This window comes from Harpia harpyja, chromosome Z (genome assembly GCF_026419915.1).
Source record: "Harpia harpyja isolate bHarHar1 chromosome Z, bHarHar1 primary haplotype, whole genome shotgun sequence".
Taxonomy (NCBI): Eukaryota; Metazoa; Chordata; class Aves; order Accipitriformes; family Accipitridae; genus Harpia; species Harpia harpyja.
This window is the reverse complement of record NC_068969.1, coordinates 104,604,814-104,610,929: the sequence shown is the minus strand read 5'-3', so window position 1 is coordinate 104,610,929 and position 6,116 is coordinate 104,604,814.

The following is a 6,116-nucleotide window of genomic DNA, read 5'->3' as shown; positions in this document are numbered from 1 at the left end:
AGAGTTTCAGTCAAAGAACTTACTCTACAAGGAAAACTGAGCTCGCATTCAGCCAGAATATTAAAACATTCTTTGAGAGGCAGCACTGCTCATTGTCAATGCTGTGTGGTGTGTGTTGGTTAATGTTTCCGTAGGACTTTCTTATGCTTGTGAAGCCTTGTGTAACATATAGTTACTAGCAGTGTTGGAAGATCTTCTCCTGCAATGTAGCTCTCTTTGCTGCCTAAACACAGGACTGCAGGTCTCCAGATAACAGAGTCAGCTTCAAATCTTACAGGCCTGTAGGAATAGGAAGAATTGTGCTGGCATCATGGGATACGCACGGGTGTGTCTTCGACTCCTCCCTCTACAATGGTACTATCCTGTTAACATTAGTCTGCCAAGTTAGGTACATTATGTTCTAGCAGAACACAGCCTCCTAATAATGTTTGTTTGATAGACAATAAACTTTATTTTCAACAGGTGGTCTGCATGGAATTGAAGGCTGCAATACTGCAATTGGATTTTGATCATTCTTCCAGTCTGAGAGGTTAGGGTCTGAGAAACCAGAGAGAAGCCAGTTATTTCTACAAAAAAAAAAAAAAAAAAAAAAATCTTCAAAATGTCCTAAGGAAAGTTGTGTTATCTTTTATGAAAAAAAAAAAAAAATCATCACACTGTGTGGTATTTGCTAATGGACAGGTGACATAAGCAATGTCCTCTGAAGGAATGCAGTTGTTCGTGGTTATTTACATTTCTGCTGTGAGCCAGAAATGAAATCAGAGCCCCATAGCATTAGAGAAAGGTACTTTCTCCCTCAGTAGCAGTCCCTGCAGCAGTAAGGGGGTAAAATGACACTAAGAGCAGGTCAGTGACAACGGAGCAGAATGCAGCACTCCTCAGCACAGCCTGGTGGACCCAAAGGAAAGGACCCCGGCCCAGAGATTTGCTGCCTCAGGCTGCTGGCTTGGCTGAGGCTTTTTCTCCAGGAGTGGACAATCCAGGTGTACTCTTTAAAACAAGACAACAACATTTTTAAAAATAGCTTTAAAGAAAGAGAAGGCAAGCACTTAGGAAAACTGGCAGGCAGAGGGAAGGAAGGAGGCTAGGTATGGAGTAGAGGGACTAGGAAGGATGATGGAGGAAATAAAGGGAAAAATGACAAAGTGAAAACAAGTGATGAAAGGAGGGACTATAAAAAGGACTGACAATGTAAAGGGGTGAAATAAAACATGATCTCTTATGCAGGCATTCATGATTAGGAAAGGTTATTTCTCCTTCATTTTTATTTCCTTGGCAGAGAAGGGGGAGCTGTAGGGAGGAGGAAATTAAGTGTTTGGTGCTGGTGCCGATGGAAACTTTTGTTTCAGCTGCAGCTCAGGCAGGGGAAGAATTTCCCCTGGTCAGACCCAGGTGAGGGCTTACAGAGCAGTGGTATCTGTGTTGGAGGCAAAAGCCCTTAATATCTATATGAATTTGTCAGGCCTTGACTAAGGAAAGCAATGTTAATGAGGCTTTAACATACTTGCCACTGACGTGTGACATGCGTCTATAAATTCAAGGAACGATGGGATCACTTAACCACTCTTTCTTTGTTTCAGTCTCAGTTCCCATCCCAAACTGAACTGGAAAATTTTTTATGGACATTGGCTTGTCTCAGTTAAATTAACCCCCCCGCTCCTCTTTCTATACCTCCTTTCCTGTCTACTTCTTCTGAATCACTCTCTCGAGCTGTGTCCAGGCTGCTTTCAGCTCTGGCGTTGAACTGCAGCTTGTCACTAAAGGCATCCTGGCATGTACATAAAAGGGATTTAGAGGTGGAAATGACCACCAGTTAAATCACCTCATCCTCCCTCCAGTCAGCCCGCGATTGTTCCTGCAGCACACTCCCAAGGGCTTGGGGTTTTAATGCTTTGAGCAACAGAAATTCCACCTCCACCCCCTTTGGGAGGGGTGCCTGAGGGCTAATAGATCACACTCTTACACAATTTTTCCTGATACAGAGCCTACATTTTCCTTTGTTTGATGTCTTTACTCCGTTATTCCTATTTATAACCGGTGCTGGGTGAATCCCAGGTGGTTCTGAGGTTTATTTCTGTTTAAGAAGGCATGCAAAAAGGCAGAGACTAGTCCATATTCTTTAAACCTTTTGGTGCCTTCCTGACAGGCTCTGTTATTTCTTCCCTAAAACTGCCCAGGACCCAGTAGGAAGCCTCATTTCTCTCTATCCCAGGAGGGTAGGAACTTGGATACTGGCCAGTCCTCTGCTCTGGTAAATCTCTTCTGAGCACAGAGACTAAAGCCCTGATCTCCTCCATCTATAATATGCCTTTTTCTAGTCATTACCCAGTAGCCTAATTCCTCCAGTTTAATTTCCTGTACTCATCAGATTGTTGCCCTGCTTTTTGTTCTCCCTGACCTAAATGAGGAGGTTTATCAATCCCTTTTCATTGGACCTGTTCCTTTGATACCTGGGCACAACATGTACTTCTAAAGTATTTTTTCTTAAGAAAGAAAGGCATTTCTTAAGCTGTTATTCTAGTTAATATCCCATGAAACACTGCGGTAATCAAATGGGAGCAGGTAGGATCCCTTCCCTTGTTCTGAAAAAAATCTTGCATGAAAGGGTTCGGTCAGGGGCTGTGAATTCTTCCTCTAGACCCTCCATCCTGCACATGGAGACTAATAGTGCAGAGGAGTCTCAGCATACTCCACACTTTAAGGCTGCCCAAGCAATAGTTCAACATAATCATCACTAGCAATCCTTTTCAGCAGGGAATATTATACATGTGCGAACTTATATACAAGTTCAATGACAAACAGTGCTGTCAGGACTTTCTATCTGAAATTCTTCGTGAGAGAAGCTTTCTCCTTCTTCAGATGTCAGAGACATTAGTCCAGTCCTTGATTCAGGCATCTCATTTGGCCAGGACACATAAGTCACATTCAGAGGGACTGTTCCTACTACTGTCCTTTTAATAAATACTAGTTACCAGGGCTGTAACAAGCCCCAGATTGTATCTTTCTTCTGTTTGGTTTGAAGAGGGATTTAAATCCACCAATTCATGTTGCTGTCAGAATGGCCCCTGTGCTACAGTGTATAGTCTGTCTTCTCACTCTTTCCCTTTGAAGGCTAAATAACAATAAAAAAATTGTTCTGCTAAAGCAAGAGAAATAAGAAGTGAGAAATGCCTGCTGTATTCTGGTAGTCTAGGCATTTAGATTGTAAGAAGATTATTTTTAAATGCCTTTACTTGAGGCATTTTCATTTTTTACACAACAATAAATGAGTTCAGCAAGACACTGGTTCACAAATACCTTTCATGTTTGGATTATTCTCTTCAGAGGCAGAAAAACTACAGTTCTATCCCTGATCCAAATCCAGGACACTGGTTTTCCCCCAGTCATGCCACTACTACTCTAACACTAGGCAAGAGGTAGGTGCTTGTTCACATAGTGAGTACTAGGAATAGAGTAGGCTGGGAAAATTCTCTGCTTTGGTACTGTAGAAATACAGGTGGGAGAAGAACAGGGCTTCCATAGACATGAGCTTCCTATGTCCCCTGTCCTAGACAAACATAAAACCATGGTTACAATTCTTGCCATCAGCTAGTTTCTAAACTATATATACATGTATCTAAAATTTGAAAGCAGAGCTTTATTGTGTAAATTGAATGACAGTGTCAAGAAGTAACAGACACTGATAGTAAACCACTGCACTGCCAGAAAAAAAATAGCTGGATAGAGTAATTACTTATAGAAAGGGAAATATGATTATTTTTTTTTTCTGAGGCAGAGGACTGAAGACCATCAAACCAACCATAAGATGACTCAGGAAAATTTAACCAAGAGTAGCACATATACACAGGGAGACCCTTTTTGGCATTACAATCTGTAAATTATGGTTATTCCTATGAGGCAACAAAAGAGGTTCTGTCACTTGTACAATTACTTTTATTGGCAGTACTCTTTCAACTCAAGAAAACATTGGCTGAGGTTCAAGACCAAGATTTGGCTCAAATGCCACTATAATTTTTCAGAAATGTGATGAATGTTCCTCAAGAAATAGTTTCCTAAGAAAGCCACAAAAATGTGTCCAGCTAGGTTACAGGATATCTAGAATGATATCCAAAAGTTGCTACCACTGAAGATCAATTGCTGTCAGTAATTTCACCAAATGAAATTTTTACCTGTCAAGACTGGGTGATACTCTCTGACAAAAAGATACCCAACACATTTGGATGAACTGTTTAATAAATTTTTATGTATATATACACGTACACAATTCATCACACATATCTCAAGCATTCATTTTGAAGGACAAGCTATTAAAAAAGAAAAAAAACATCTAGTGACAGGGGAAGAAAGTCCTGCCACTGTGAAGGTAATGACTTGTTGGACAGGCACTAGTAGCCTGAGGGTCATATACTGAACATAAATTCAGTCAATAATCTCTCCTGGCATATTCCCAAGCCTGAGTACACACTGTATTTTATTGAAGCTGATGAGATTTTTTCCATTGCTGTCAATGAAAGCAAGATGTCAAGTCTCTCCTGCTGTCGTATCCCTACAATATAGCAGCGGTAAAGCATGTATCATTACTGATCTCAGATCCAGTAAACTTAGAATGTTAGTAAACATTAGTAAACTAGTCTTTAGTTTATCCTGACTAGAATCTTAAATTGCTAGAAGAGACTGGAGATGAGTCATGTAAAATGTGCACTTCTGAAAAGATCACAAAACAGCTTTAATGATTACTGCAGTTATCAGGAACACAGAACACTACTTGTACCATTTTTGCTACAATGCTTTATACAGAAATACTGGAAAATCGCTAGGTACTTCAGAGAATTCCTGTTTGCAATGGGATGAAGACATTAGAGCATAACCATCAATCAAAAGCAGGAGAAATAGTAATTTCTATCTGTACAACATGTACAGATGTACAACGTATCTCTGAGGAAGCAGATTTAAAATCATCTCAATTCTAACATATATTGGGAATATATTCTACAATTTCAAAAATCCAATCTAAAGAGATTGAAAAGAATTGAACAGCTGTACAAACTGTTAATATTAATTTCTTTGTTGGCAGTATGGAGTTATTTGATTTAGTGACATATTTAGAGATCTACAAGTAAAAGGCATTGCAGCTAGGAAAGTAGTTCAACCCTCCCCTAACCGAATGGGCCTCTCCAAGCCTGTATTTTTACTCTTCACTTTTTTCTTTCCTGGGCTGCAGAAAGAATTTAGGTCCATAGTTAACCCAGAGGATGTTTCCATCTTTCTATCAACTCTCCTGTGAATTCTTGGTACTTGTAGTTTTGATATGAGTGTGATCAGATAGTTCTTCCTCACAGTCATTTCCAAGTTATTTTAGATTATAAAGGCCTGGCATACTCTCAAGCACAAATCTTATATTTGGCAACATTGCTACAACAGACACATGCATACAGAAAGCAGAAGGCTAGACAAAACAGGATAATTTGAAGACTGTATTTAATAGCACAGGAAAGAAACAGAATTAAATTCCCTCAATTAGATAAGATTGCTGCAAAGAAATGAACTTGTAGCTTAGTAAAATGTGTAAGTTTTGCCTCTCTGCAGGCTATAAAAATTAATGCTTACTAGTTAAGGTTCTAATGTATTTAAATAATTTGGTTCCTATTTAATTGCATTTCTGGAGGACTGAGAATAAATAGAAAAATATCCAAAGTTTGTTTATACTGATTTAAACTTTTCCCAGACCTTAAAATACTGGGGGAATTTTCTTCCCAAAGAAAGGTTAGATTGATTCCTGATTTAATCAGTTGCTAATCATCATTAAAATCAGGGGTTTATATGGTGTCTTAGACCCAGAATAACCCTCCTGTGGTTAACTCTGTACCATCTGATTGTACCCTCCATAAGAGACAGACCAGGAAAGTAGTCAACAGGTGACAAAAGACACCACAGAAATAGGTGATAACATATTCCTATGTCTTTAATGGAAACATTTTGTTACAATTTAGGTTATGTGATATTCTTGCATTTTTAAAATGTGTGAAAGAAAATGCACAGAATAAAAAGTCAAAGGACACCAATGAATGTAGATATTTTAAATGATCAAGTCATAAAAGAAATAAAATACATTACAC